Here is a 14,558-nt window from a genome sequence, read left to right as displayed (position 1 = left end):
TTTGATACTCATATTCCCGCTCAGGAAACGAAGGCTCATCCACTTTGGTCCCATCCAGACCATAAAAAAGTTTAATTCGGCTACTAAAGACTTCCATCACACAAAGGTCGTAAAAAAGTCATTTGAGGTAATATGAGAGCTGGAATAGAATTCGCTAATATACATTGAACGTTGGAAAAACTGAAATTCGTTTCGTTTTTATCCTTCTTATTTGGTATATATTGGGGTGAATTAGAATTCAAGCACAGAAATTTCATTATCAAAATATATGAGAATCCGCCAAGAGATTTCAATGACAGTTTTTTCAGATGTGTAGATCATAAAAAAATAGAAGTTTTTTTTCAATTCGTAAGTCATTTTTCTTCCTCTTTCAGAACTGAAGACGACCCACTAGTTCCGATTGATCGCCATCATCCAAGACTTATAGTACAAACTTCACCAGGGCCAACACAAAAAAATTTTTCTTCTTCCATTAACCGGTATAACTTCAGAAATGCCAATACTGAAAAACTTTGCAGGCTACTTGGCGGAGTTGATTGAAATCAACACTTCAGCAACCTGAATGGCGTCGATCAAACATGCGAACGATTTAACGAAGTCATACAAAATATAATAAAAAAGTGTGTACCCATGAAAAAATGCTTCTCCTGCATGTAACATACCTGGTATTCAAAAGACCTGATTCGTAAACTGAAAGTAAAAAATCACTATCTGAAAATGAATAGACATCATAAACTACTTTTTTGTCGTGAAAAATTTAGAGAGATGAGGCATTCAGTTGAACGCGATATAGATTTTCATATAAACGTTTCATTGCGAACTCCGAACAAAACCTGAAAAAAATTCCCTCCGGTTTTTGGAGCTATGTGAACTCAAAGAATGATAAATCTCGAATTCCAGGACATATGTATTTTAATGATCAAATATTGTCATCACCTAACGCTATAGTTAATGCATTTGCAACGAACTTTCAAAGCATATAAATTTCTAATGATAATCTAAAAAATTCAAACTGGAGTAATGGAGAATGTTTCAAGACCAGTAATTATTTACATCTTAGTGAAATCTCGGAAAATGACATCATTTCGGCTTCCAATAAATTGAAAAATAAATTGACAGTTGGACCAGATGGCATTCCAGTCATATTGCTCTTTTTGCGAAGCCTCTCTGTATCATTTACAACCTCATGCTGAAAAATTGTTACTTTCCGAATATATGGAAGCTGTCGAGGGTATGCCCTATCTTTAAAACCGGCAAGAATTCGGAAAGAGTAAATTATAGACCGATTACCATAATATCAGTGTACTCGAAATCAGTTGAAATAATTTTATTGGACCTCATTTATCAGCACGTAAAAAACACAATTTCCGAATTACAACATGGTTTTGTGTCGTGGCACTGCATCAGATCTTTGTATTTTTTTACGCAATATGTTTCTGACAAACTGGACCAAAGTAAACAAAAACACCTTTTTGTCTATTTTTTCTACGATATTCTTGACTAGTTTCGGCTATTACACCATTTTCAAAACTAACTGATTACATTTAAATCTGAGTAATTTATACCTAAGTTGCCTATCCTATGATAAATAATTTAGTACCTACATTTTGTATACGTGTGATATCCATGAACATAACAAAACAAAGCTTTTGATATAATGAAGGTTTTGGGAACTGGATTATAGATTCAGGAGAGGAATATTATTCATATCAAATAGACAAAAGTGTGTTTTTGTAGTGTATCCTCAGTGAACATGAATTTCCACAAACAAGTCGTCAATCAAAGAAGCAACGTAAACAAGTTGATGTGGTGTATACGGACTTCAGCAAAGCATTTGATCGAGTTTCACATCATCAGTTGCTCAGGAAATTATCAAGCTTTGGCGTTTCGAGGAGCCTTCAACATCTGCTGAAATCACATCTTTTTTATATTTAATGCAACTTCGGGGTTTCTCAAGGTTCAAACTTGGGTCCACTATTATTTCTTCTGTTTGTTGATGACATTTCTGTTAATATCAACTCTGAAAATCTACTTTTTGCTGATGATATGAAGATTTTCAGGGACATTGAAGACTACTGGAATATTGTAGCTCCATATGGAAACCTTGTCAGGGATATATATATATATATATATATATATATATATATATATATATATATAGGAGTTTTTTAATCGGACATAGCACTCAAGGAAGTGGCAAACCATAGACACGTGTTTCGGGCTTTTGGCCCATCATCAGTATGGTGCAGCCAAGTGTAAGGATGGGCAACACTTGGTTATTTACCAGAAGAAATAAATACAAATGCTCGGAGCCACCAGCAGGAGTCAGCCGCACATTTGTGGTTTCACTTAATAGATCTTGTGTTTACAAGAAAACTATCAAAATCACCACGGAGTCAGCTATAGCTAAAGATCTATAAGTGAAAACACAAATGTGCGTCTGGCTCCTGCTGGTGGCTCCGTGCATTTGTATTTATTTCTTCTGGTAACCAAGTGTTGCCCATCCTTACACTTGGCTGCACCATACTGATGATGGGACAAAAGCCCGAAACACGTGTCTATGGTTTGCCACTTCCTTGAGTGCTATGTCCGATTAAAAAACTCCTTTATCTATATCAAGACACTCGATAACTTTCGTATTTATATATATATATATATATATATATATATATATATATATATATATATATATATATATATACAGAGAAAGTTTCTAAAATTTCTTTACTTAAAAAAGCATGGTTCTTACCCATAAGAGAGCATAGCTATGATTTAGTCTTGGAAGAGTTCAATTATACATCACTTTAAAAACGCCGCCAAATTAACGATTTGATTTTTATATACCAACTCATTCATAATCAAATCGACTCTTCTACTTCACTTTCATCATTGAATTTTAACGTTCCTCGTATAACTTCCAGGTCACATATAACTTTTTACATCGACGTACCTAACTCACAACACCACTTTCACTGTTCCTTGATATCTATGTGTAGAAGCTACAATAGTCTACAAAACATCGATATATTCTTCTTACTCTTATCTCAGTTTAGAAAAGCAATGTATAATGCACTACAGAACTGATATGTTATGCTTATATAGATTACGTTTTATGTTTAACTTTTGTTTTTTAGGACTAATATAAGCTTTTCATTTTGTATTATGTACTCGTGTTATTGAGTCTCATGACCTGTTGGATGTATTTTCTCAATAAATAAATAAACTATATTGGCCTCGCAAGAAGCTGAAAACTTCACAACGAATATAGTCTTGCTCAAATAGAACTACATCAGACTTATCAGTTTGTATGAGCCTGAGAGTGGGAAATGGATAGTTCCAATGAATTCGGCACTTTTCATTCCCTTTAATATCCCCCGGACCGTAGAGCAACATCGGTGTCTCGTTAATACGTAAACGTAACGTAACAACGTAAAAGAGCCATAGATTGTAATGAAGCACTCTTAGGGCCGCGTTATGACGATGGATTTAGACTGAGACCGCATAAGCTGGGCATGCTGACAGCAAGTTCATTAGGCCTCAGACGCCCTGCGGCAGGCACTGGATCAGGCGACTGCGGTAGACTAAGTTGTTATAAATACCATCCTGGATATGGTGAACACACAATTTTCGGACTTCAGTCCACTCGATCTGAGGAAAGCGAATGGGTCAGGTGCTTTGATGAGCCGATGATGTTGAAGAAGACTTCATGGTCTCTGCGGTTGTTATGTGGGGCTTTTGCTGAACGAGTTCTAACACGATGACAAAGTTGTGATCACTTCGTTCAGTTCATCAGGTGGCTGCCCTTACAAGAGACGTTCTGACCCCTGCTCCCTCATGGTCACGTACCGTGCAGAGAAGGGGATCCGACCTCGTGATGACTTCACAGGCTCCGTCCAGTACCATTCTGTCATGTAGACACTTCAAAGTCAAATGTCTACTACCTCCTTTTTGTCAGGATTACAACCGTGGAACGAACGATTTGGAATGGAAACTGCTATGAAAATGGTGCTTATGAAGTGCCCGTCATTGTACTTTAAAAAAGTGCGCCAACCTGCCTTACAAAGAAGGGATTTTTCCTTCTTGGTCGGTCGGTAGCCAGGCGGTTCGACGTGGATGCTTTGTTCACTCAGTCAATCGGCTGAACGCAGGTTAAACAATCGATTTCCACTTGCCATCGTTCAACCCGATTTAGGAATCACACGTTTATAATTTTCAGAATAGAGGGTTCTTACCCTGAGAGAGGTATCAGTAATGATGTCATATACGAACGTTTGAAACATTTTTGAGCGTCGCAGAAAACGTGCGTCGCTCATATTTTCATTCAAATTAGTGAATGGGGGAGTTGACTGTCCTAAAATTCTGGAACAAATTAACTTCAATGTACCACGGCTAGTTTCACGATCTCAGTTCATTTTTAGACCTCTCAGAGCAAGAACTAACATTATAATTTCATGTTGTCCTGTAAATGGGTAACTGTAAGACAATGAAGCTATTATTATTATCATTATCATTATTATTGAAAGGTAAGACTTCGTTAGTACTAAGCTCGCACAAGTTTCGACTTCTGAGGGTTGTGGTTCGTAGAGGTGCGATAGCTGGTTAAAGAAAAAACATATTTTAAACATATTTGTTGAAAGATTGCGTTCAGCATATTCCTGAAAAGGGCAAAAAAATCCAGATAACTATAGACCAGTCGCTTTGCTACCAGTGATATCAAAACTCATAGAGGAAGCCGTAAACACCATACCTTAGGCAACACACGTTGAAAAGTAAGACCTTGTTGATCCTTATCTCACACAAGTTTCGACTTCTGATGGTTATCGTTCGTAGGGGTGTGACAGCTGGTTAACGGAAAGCAGTTTTGGAAGGGTGTCAACATCTTGAGCGATCATCAATATGGCTTTCAGAAACAAAGATCAACAGGCGACCTTCTATGGTATGTCACCCATATTTGGGTCAATAGCTGATGCGCTTGGTATTTCTAAAGCCTTTGATCGTGTGCGGCATGGCCAAACTTCGATGCTATGGCATGTCGAATCATTTTCTCTGTATGGCTCTCTAGCTTCCTGAAAAAACGTTTCCAGCAAGTGGTCTTCGATGGATATCTCTCGACTTCTTTCACCATCAACGCTGGTGTTCCCCAGGGAACACAATATTATTTTCAACCCTCTTTTTATTGTATATCAACGCTTCGCAGATGACAGCATATTTGTCTTGTCATTCCATTTAGATTCCAGGACATCGGCTGTAGGAAGTTGCATACCTCGATGAGAATGCCATAAAAACCTAGGCATCGGTTTTCTCCAAAAAGATGAATGTCTTAGAACAGGATATAATAATGTCGATGAGTTTGTTGGGGGTTGAAATGGATAACACTATGTCTTGGCACAATCATGTCGCTGGAATTGCAAAAGCTGTTCCTCAGAATTTGGATCACTGTTCCGAACCAGAAAACTATACACACCTCAGCAACTTTTGATGCTTTAAAAATCTCAGATCAGACCTTCTTTGGAGTATTATTTACATGGTTGGAGGTCAGCCCCTAAGTATAACCTGAAGCTGCTCGATTCCATCTAGAAAAGAGTTATCCACCTGATTGGAGACACGAACATCGTGTCAAAGTAAGGTTGGAGATTATTTCTCTTTTATAGATACTTTCACGGGAGGTGTTCAAGTGACTTGGCACATTTGATTCCACCAAGAGCGGTACGTATCAGAAATACGTGACGGACTGTGGCTGCTCATCGTTTTGAGGTTCAACTTCATTATTTGCAATTGATAGTAGTTGAAATTTTGTCAAATTTGAATTGATGAAAACAAGCAGTTTATCATTTCTCATCACTCCTGAAAATGATTTCAGATATTCAAACCCCAAAAGGAATACAACTTCGGACAATTCGAAAACGATATGACTTTTCATTTTGAAGCGTATTTATGGTGTTTGATAGTATACAATTTCAACTTCAACTCAATCGGGAAGCAATATATCACCTCAAACTTGAATAATAGACCTGTCTTTCCAGAAGTCTTATTTATTTTCGGTGGAGTTGAGCGCTAGCTTGTCCATTCGAGAAACATCGAAAGCCATTTATTCATTTCCCATGTGTGATCAGGGTCGGTTTAAGGATCAGCTTTCACCTAATATTGGGAACATTGGAAATACATATGTGAAATATGACAGAATCATAATATATATTGAGAGTTGGCAATTCAAACAGTACCACAGTCAGTTGGTTGGTTATTGAAATCGAAGAAAAAACATCTGTTTTTAAGCCAGGCTTTCCGACCTTATTGAATTCATCCCTAGGAATGCATTTTCATCGTGATGAAAAGCTTTTACTCTTCACTTTCGACCGTCCACTCTTTGCTCTCAACATTTTACTCCTCACTCTCCACTATCGCCTCTCAATTCTTCATTTTCCGCTTCCCGCTCTTCACTTTTCACCCTCGACTCTTCAGATTTTACTATCCACACTCCACTCTCCATTCTCCACTCTCATTCCTCCACTCTCCTCTCATTTTTCTCGAATCCAAATTTTCCAACCTCCACTCTCCATTCTTCACTCTCCATTCTTCACTCTCCACTCTTCACTATCCAAACTTCACTTTTTACCCTTCTTTCTTTAGTCTCCATCCACCCTCTCTACTTTTCATTCTCCACTCTTCAGTTTTTACTACCCTCTCGCCACTCTCCACTAGCTACTGTCCACGACTGTCCACGTTCCACTCTCCATTCCATTCCACTTATTATTGAATATTTGATAATATATGAAGAAATAGGGATTGTTCGAATAAAACACTGCAAGAACCCCCTTCAGATTTCAGAACCCAAAGAGGAATATGTCACATCAGATCACGGAATTAGCAGAAAATTTCATGAAGTTGAAAGCAAATCTGAACATTTGAATGAAATATTCGCTATTATAACGATGTGTAGAACACAATGGAACGTTGAAAGATGGAAGGTTGTGCTTTATTCTCAAAGATGATTCAACTGATCAGCAGATGGATCAAGAACTGACATTGTTATGATAGGGCCCGGTTTATATTATGAAAGAACGGGATTGGGTTTCACTAATAGTACATGTGATTGTATTCCCAAATGAACTTCTTAGTATCTATGAGAAATAATAATAATCTTCATTCACTATTTTGGATACATGATGTATACAGTCCGTTTTTTTAGCTGATTCCAGTATTGCTATCTCGTAAACGGTAAGACTTATAAGGTCGGTTAAATTGGAGAAAAGTTTTCTATTTTGGGAAACTGGAATAATTTCTCCTCAGATCAAGAATATATGTGGTTGTTTATGTAATATTTTCCAAAAGTACAGCAGGGTTTTTGCAATTAGTACAGGTACACGACCTGCTGGAAATGATAACCTGACTTTCTGATTGACGTGTTTTATCTTGAGATATCTGGCGAGACAATAATGATCTCAATTGTTGCGGTAGTCTCTGTGAATCATCTAGTTTCTTTACCCAGTCGGGACGTTTTTCAATTTCAATGGCTTCACGAATTATTCTGGCCTGAAAAGTTTTTTCCGTAGCAATGATTTTGGTTTGTTTGAAGGTTATTGACAATGTTTCATCATGAATTTCACTAGTTCGGACTTCCATTGTCTACTATTTAAATAATTTTGAAGCTTATTGTGTGGCCTGTTTCAAGATGATCTTTGAAGAGGGTTGAAGCTGGATCTGATTGGCGAACAGCTAATTCATGTTCATATATTCTGTTGGAAATTCCTTTGTTGGTCTGGCCGATGTAAGTTCTGGGGTAGGTACATGTTATTTCGTATATACCCTGTGCCTCATTGCGTATCGTGTCCTTGGGTATAAAAGGATGAAGATTCGATTCTATGGTTCATTCGGTAGTTTGGGGTATGGTTATGAGTTTGCTGTCGTTGGATTTGGGAGACGGGATGATAGTTTTGGTGAATGGCGGCTTTGAGTTAGTATAGTTGTTCGGATCTGTTGCGGAATTCAGCTGGGCAGGATGATGATGGGACTTAGCATTGAGATACCGATTTGTATGGGTAGATTTTTGATAAACAGTATGTGGAAAAGAGTTGTTGGACTCTGTGATGATAATGTCCAGTAATGGAAATGAGTCATTATTTTTGACCTCCATTGTGAATTTTTGGTCAGGATGTAGGGAGTTGATGTGGTTTAAGATTGCAAGAAGACCTTCCACATCCATGGGACTATAATAAAGACGTCTTCCACGTATCGGAGCCATCACGTGGGTTTGAAATGGAACATGCCAATGGCTCTGGCTTCAAAGTCCTCCAAGTAGAGGTGAGCAAGGACTGGAGAGAGTGGAGAACCCATTGGTGCACCTTGTACTTGTTTGTAAAATTTGTCCTGGAAACGTAAATATGTACTGGTCATGCATTGGGTGATGAGGTTCATCATGTCTTGCAGAATTTGATGTTTTGTTTTGGAAAGAGATATGGTTTCGGGTAATATGATATTCGTGAAAAAGTACTATGTCAAAGCTGACGACGATGTCTATTTGTTGAATATTGAAGGATTTCAGTATTTCAATGAAGTGATAGGAGTTTCGGACTCATGATGAGGAATGTTCGGCTAGTGGTGGGGGTTATTTGCAAGATACTAGGCAAAGACGTATGCGATGATCCCAATGCGCTGACTATGGGACGGGGGGAAGTTTGGTTTGTTCATTTTTGTTTGAATTCTTCAGATTTGGTATCAGATAGGTCAGGAGTTTATAAATCTTCGTGTGATTCATGTTAGATGACATAGGTTAAACTGGAGAAACTTTCAAAGCACCAATGACAGACAGAGGAAAGATTTGGATCTTCTTTAAAGTATAAATTCAAAAAGTGCCAATACTTATTGAACGATCAAATTGATTTGAATAACTCTACTGACTTTGATCTTACCAGATAGTCATTTGAATTGATTTGGTTATATTTTAGGAGTGAATAATTTTTAGGAAAGAAAGTTTTTGGCTTTCTACTACTCCATCTGATACAAAAAAAAAGGGATGAGAGAATCTTCCAAAGAAAGGAAGGAAGTTATCAATTTGAAAATAAGTAACTTTATACATGGATGTGTAGATCATACGAAGAAGTAACTTTCAGACACAAACTGAAAGAAAGTCCTCCTGAAACAGCTACTTTCATATAAACATTGAATTACACGAAAGAAAAAAAAATTCTTTCGAAACAAATACTTCTATATGAACACTGAATTATACAGAAGATACTTTTCTCTACTCAGTTTGTATTTCAAACATTTGTTGTGGAATAAGAATCAGATATCATTTACATGAGTTCTACTTTGAATGAATGGTAATAAATTGCACTCACATGGAACACTGTCACCCTAACTGGTATACACCGATGTTTCGCCTTAAGACACTTGACCTAAGGCTCTTCAGTACCAAATTGGATAACATTATAGAAAATACACACACTTCATTCATGAATTACGATTTTTTAATGTCACAGAATAAGCTTGATCTGCTTATGTCATATTTTGCCCCCTATAATAATCACTGATTGCATGGATTTATTGACCTGTTTTCACTTGTTTTCACTAGTAAATTATTGATTTATTTTATATATGGTATTTTCATGTAGTAGAATCTAGCTGGTTTTGTAATTCTTTCATAGTGAAACTCTCACAGAGAAGTATTTCGATAAGTTGAGCTAAGATTAAATGTGAATAATCTTAACCTCAATTCGGATATTCAACTGCCTTCAAATATCAATATTTCTGAGTGTGTGCCGAGCCTACTCTACCTGATGCCGACCCTGTATACGATCCAGAGTTTACAGAGTAATACATTGGAGGAAAAGTGAATTAGATAAGTTGAAGGGCTTCTGAATCGATGCCTCGTTGATAAGTTACATGTGACCTGCATAGAAATGCATAATAAAATGTGTGTATTGATTTTATAACCTCCTAGCTTAAGATTTAGTTCTGGAATAAAACACTCGATAAGACTCACCGTAGAGGTATTTCAGTCTACTTTTCTGATCGCTAGCTTCAAGAAAGCTCATTCCATTTTGTGCATAAACGAGATTTAGTTCATTGGTTCGCAAAGAAATACATTCGAACAACGCAGAGGGGATTCCTAGTTCAGAATAGGCAAGGAAAAATATACTTCAGTCAATGAAATTGTGTGTCCAAATTATTGAATGTGATCTTAGAGCTGGCAAACACAGGTGTTGAGAATGCAATATATTGACAAATTTGGAAAATCTGGGCAATATTGTTGAGTTAACTAGCCGTAGTCTACGGGTATTTATACCTGACGTTTGACGTCTTGATATCGTGTCTATTCACAATAGTTCCTGTTAGTGAAACCTTGCAACTTATCAGCGAGCTTTTTTCTACAGATATCACCGCCTTTCATTGCTGAAAGTTAGAAGTGTTTTGAGAGATAAGTAAATGAATAAAAAAATAAATATTGTGTATACATTTGAATCTACTGGTTCAGTGACGAAACACAAGACCTGCCGAAAACATCGCCGCTGTCTGTGAGAGTGTCCAGGAGGATCCGAGGCAGTCGATTTCGGGCCGCTTACAAAAGCTCAGCCTTCTGCAGATCACAACTTGTCGACTTATGGGTCGTGACTTGGGCTTGAACCCGTACACAATTCAACTGACCCCGGACCTGAAGGTAAACGGCCGTACACAACGACGTGTGTTCGCTGACCCTAATTTCCGTCAAAAAATATCATATTTAGCTATAAATCCCAAAGAAGGTCAAAGAAGGTTAGTATTATATAAACTGATCGCTGATGAACAATATGGATTTAGGAAGGGAAGATCGACAGAAGATGCAATATATAAACTTGCATCTCAAATTGAGAATTCTTTAGACAAAAAGATTCCAACAGTGTGCATTTTCATCGATCTCTCTGAAGCCTTTGATACAGTGAGTCACCCTAAACTTTTAGAAAAGCTGGAAAACATTGGTATTTGTGGAAAGGCGTATGAACTCTTCAAAAGTTTTTTGAATGATCGTGAACAGAAGGTCAGGATTGGTGATACAATGAGTAATCTGGAAACTATGGGCTTTGGGTTACCTCAAGGAGCTGTGCTAGGCCCCGTTCTTTTCACATTTACTTGAATGAACTGCTCCTTCTTGATACGAAAGATAAGGTCTTCAACTTTGCGGACGACACCGCCATCCTATACACAGGATCTACGTGGGAATAACTCAAGTAATGTGGAGAAGAAGATTTTCTAGCAATTGAAAGTTGATGTCAACAGGACAAACTCATAATTAACTTCAATAAAACGAATTACTTACCATTCACGACGTACTCCAATAGATTGCCTGATATTGGACAACGCAATATCAATAATAATTAGCATATAACTGACTCAATTAGATATCTAGGGGTAACAATTGATAGACACCTTCATTAGGACTTACACATAAAAGAAACAGTAAGAAAGATGAGAGGTACAGTTTCTAAATTCCAATATCTCAGGAACTTCCTAGACATGAAACACTTGAAAACCCTATATTCTTCACCTGTTCAGTCTCAATTGTCGTACGGGATAATTGAATGGGGAGGAGTTGAAGAGTGTTATTTGGTGAATCTTGATACAATTCAAAAGTGGATTTTGAAAATAATACTTCACAAAGGCCAAACATACTCAAGTGACAGCGTTTTCAGAGACATGCAGGTCCCTGACATGAGGCAATTATTCTGTATGAGGATTCTGAATAATATTAAAAAAGGAAATATTCAGATAAACCTAGCTGAACACAGCTACCACACAAGAAACAGGGATAATTCTGTGATCGCCCCTCGTTGTGAGAAAACGATTGGACAGAGAAATGCATGTTATTTGGAACCACGAATTTATTAGATAACATCCGATGTAATCAAAGACAATCATAATAATAAAAATTTCAAGGAAAAAGTTAAAAAATGGATATTGCTCACCGAAAATCATTTTTCCATAAACTGGTTATTCAAAATGATTTTTAAAAATGTATAAACAAAATTGCCTCTCTATAAACTCCCCACCCCCAGAAAAAAACAAAAAACACACAAGAAAAACAAACTTTAATAACATGAATGTAACATAATTACTTCACTTAAGGTATTGTTCTTATCATTCTGTACTATTTTATTGATCATTTTATCACATACAAAATATATTTTGCATTCAACCGTCAATAACCATTGGCGCTGAACTACTGTAAATATTAGCCTGCTCGTAAGTACTATTTTATAATTCAGACATTTTTATTAATTTCTTAACATTAATTTTATATTACTTCTAATGATGAATTTCAATTAACCTCACATGTACTAAATTTTTTTTTATTATGTACTGATATGGCTATATCCCGTACAACAAACACCTCTTCTGTGATGCCATTGTTCATTTACTCGTTTTTATATTTCAGAATTATGTATACCTTTTATCTATATTGAGTGAATAAACATTATTATTATTATTAACTCTGATTTCCTTCACAAACAACAACTTTCTCACTTGAATTAACACTAATTTTTTTATACTTCACGGGTTAATTCCAACTCGCAAACAAATTCTCCTCGCGATTTACATTAATATTCAAAGGAATATCGACTCGACGATTTCCTTCCAGTGGCCCACTCAATATTTTTTTCATAAAATCCCTCAGATTTAGAATTCTGTCGTGAACGATACGCCGTTACATAAATTACTCATTTCCTTGGAGAGGCATTGCGTGTCGGCAGAGCTCTATTATAAAATGGAGCAATCTTGATAACGTCGAACTCGAAATTAGTGTCCACCGATTTCTGTTGACTGAAAAGGCACGTTTCGATCAAACAAAGCTATTAAATCGCGATTGGCAAAAACGGAAACCGTTTTTGCCAATGGCTTTTCACTCGATTCGTGAAAATCCTTTGTTGTTTTGAGGGGATTTTCATTTGTGGTGGTTGTGATGGGGAAATTGGATGGATCATACTGAAATTGACCATTGATCATTATGCCAATGTTCGAAAATTTAGAAGACTTATTCGAGTAACACTTTATTGTGGGATTTTCAATGGAGAGTTCACAAAACCGCAACACGTGTTTCGTCATACAGTACCTTCCTCAATCGTTTTGAGTATGAAAACAGTTGATAAAGTTTAGCTCGGTCTAATTTTGTTCATTATTTATATCGATTCTCTATTCGACCTAGCTATTTGCTGAGATAACCTGTTTTGCTGATGATACTGTGTTCTTCTGTGTACTATGTATTTATCCCTATTTCGTCAAAAATAAACATATTTTCAACGCGCAAATTCATCTTTTCACCTCCAAGTCCGTCAGTGTTTATAAAAAGCTGATTTTTAATGTTCTTTTGGGTGATCACCAAACTGCTGCAATTACTTTTAGAAAACGAACTATACAGCGTGACTCACGGTCGATGGTAGGTTTGACGTTTCTGGAAAACGCAAAGCATTATTTTTCTGAAAATTTCACCTCTCACATTTCCTTACCTGTTCTATCGATCTAAAATATTTTCAGCATTGTGGCGGTGCCACTTCCATCACAAAATCCTAGCAACTTTATTTTTTTGAATGGAACACCCCGTATATTATTATATTTTTGGAATTGCTCTGGTATTTTGATACTTTTTTGTTGATATTGTCCTATACCTATATCTATCTGTTTTCGAGATGAAAAATGAATTGTGCTAAATATGGTCCAAAACATAGCCTTAATTGAAATTAAGTACATCAGTACTCTCAATTCATGAAAAGTTGATAATTTGATGATAGTTTGGACAAACTCGAAATATTCCAATAACACCAAGAAATCGACTCCATATCATACAGGGCGTGCTAAAATTACTATTATTTCCATTGTGCATAAAAGAAGTCAAAAGTTCATTTTTTCAAATGAAACCCCCTGTATATTACCCGGTAAATTGAAAGATGCTGAAAAATGCTTCAAGATGATATATAATGTCCCTATACCTAAATCGTCAAGTTTTCTCAATAAAGTCGCTTCTTCTAGAAACATTATTTTTTTTTTAGAATTTAGATTTAGGTAGCAGTGAAATTATCAAGCTTATAGCAGTTTGGTTACTTTTATAAGTAATTTACAAAGAGTTATCGACGGTGTTTTGAATCATCTTCCAAAATGAATGCAAATATCGATTATTCAAACGAAGTTCTTATGAAATTATTTATTATACACATGAACAAAGTGATCAAATCATTGTCAGAACGTGTAAAAAAATTCAACCAAATGTATCCTGAATTAACACCAATGAACGAGAGGAAGTTTGTAAGGTTACAAAATAATTTCCTTAACTATGGCTCAAAGTTTCCAGGAAACAACTGTACCAAAAATCAGTCATTTCTAGGTGAATAGTAAGATTTTGTGGGCTAAAACATGTGAAAGTACAGACAATAACAGAATAGGATGATTCAAAATAACAAAATTGTAAACAAAATATCACATTTTCACAATGAATGCTGAAAATGTTGTCCATTACATTCTAAACACTTAAAAATGTTTTTTTGTACGCGACTTGTGGTTGCTTTTTCAATTTCCTGGGGATCCAGAACTTCAAT

The 14,558-nt window shown here is 36.3% G+C and overlaps 2 protein-coding genes across 3 annotated transcripts in view; one reads left to right on the top strand and one right to left on the bottom strand.

Annotated features, from left to right (window-relative positions):
• Positions 1 to 2,107, top strand: part of LOC111514212 (uncharacterized) — a 40,664-nt gene extending 38,557 nt beyond the window's left edge. Inside the window, exon 3 of the mRNA XM_074181384.1 lies at positions 375 to 2,107. The gene's annotated coding sequence lies outside the window, so the exon portion shown is untranslated. The remainder of the gene's footprint in view (positions 1 to 374) is intronic.
• The window catches only part of Calx (sodium/calcium exchanger 3), a 176,433-nt gene that overhangs the window by 113,957 nt on the left and 47,918 nt on the right, over positions 1 to 14,558 (bottom strand). The window lies entirely within an intron of this gene.

This window comes from Leptinotarsa decemlineata, unplaced genomic scaffold (assembly GCF_025532065.1).
Source record: "Leptinotarsa decemlineata unplaced genomic scaffold, Ldec_3_MD MMD2_tig00026307_RagTag_RagTag, whole genome shotgun sequence".
In the NCBI taxonomy this organism is placed as follows: Eukaryota; Metazoa; Arthropoda; class Insecta; order Coleoptera; family Chrysomelidae; genus Leptinotarsa; species Leptinotarsa decemlineata.
The sequence above is the reverse complement of the archived record's forward strand: the minus strand, read 5'-3'. Positions and strand labels throughout refer to the sequence as shown.